This window comes from Mandrillus leucophaeus, unplaced genomic scaffold (genome assembly GCF_000951045.1).
Source record: "Mandrillus leucophaeus isolate KB7577 unplaced genomic scaffold, Mleu.le_1.0 Scaffold28, whole genome shotgun sequence".
Taxonomy (NCBI): domain Eukaryota; kingdom Metazoa; phylum Chordata; class Mammalia; order Primates; family Cercopithecidae; genus Mandrillus; species Mandrillus leucophaeus.
Window position 1 is genome coordinate 3,849,836 of NW_012102920.1, and position 948 is coordinate 3,850,783.

At 59.3% G+C, this 948-nt stretch overlaps 1 pseudogene; it reads left to right on the top strand.

Moving 5' to 3' along the window:
• Positions 1 to 948, top strand: part of LOC105543339 — a 41,208-nt pseudogene that overhangs the window by 35,103 nt on the left and 5,157 nt on the right.

Genomic DNA, 948 nt, shown 5'->3' on the forward strand with positions numbered 1-948 from the left:
CACGGCGGCGTCCTGGGGCGTCCCCTGTGAAGACGGAGCTTTCTCTCCTCAGGACCCGCCGGGGAGGGGCCGGGGCTTGGGACACCTGGGGACACCTGGGGCCGCGTCCGCTGTGAGGACAGGGAGACGCTGCTGCAGCTCCGGGACACCCGGGGCCGCCGAGGCAAAGGTGAGGAAAAGGCTTCCTGCCCCCGCTGTGAGCGCAGCGGAGCGAGCGCGGCGGCGTTTCCCGTCGGGCTGTTTGTATCCGGACTTCACTTTGAACAAGCTCCCTTCATGGAGGCCTGGGCGGGTCACCCCCAGCGCGAGGCCAAGATGCGGGTCAGGAAGGCGAGTTTGTTTCTGGGGCGAGACCCTGGTACTGGGAGAGGAGGAGGAACGCGGAGACTCCGTGGGGCGGTCGGGATGTTGGGGACTGGCGGGCGCCACAGCCTGAGGTCGGGAGAGAGGCGCCCCTGGATCCGTGCTCATTTTCTTTTGTTTAGTTTTGTTGTGTTTTTTGAGACGGAGTTTCGCTCTTGTTTCCCTGGTTGGAGTGCAGTGGCGCGATCTCAGCTCACTGCAGCCTCCGCCTCCCGGGTTCAAGCCATTCTCCCGCCTCAGCCCCCTGGGATTACAGGCACGCGCCAGCACGCCCGGCTCATTTTGTATTTTCAGTAGAGACGGGGATTTCTCCATGTTGGTCAGGCTGGTCTCGAACTCCCAACTTCATCAGGTCATCCGCCCACCTCAGCTTCGCAAAGTGCTGGGATTACAGGCGTGAGCCACCTCGCCTGGTCAGTACTCGGTGTTTTCAGGCTCCTTTGTTAACACAGTAGAAACAACACAGGAAAATGGATAAGTAGGCACATTATCATGCTCAGGCTACTGCACTTAAGCCCTGGGCGACAGAGCAAGACCTTGTCTCAAAAAAACAAAAACAAATGAAAACAAAACCAAAAAAACCAT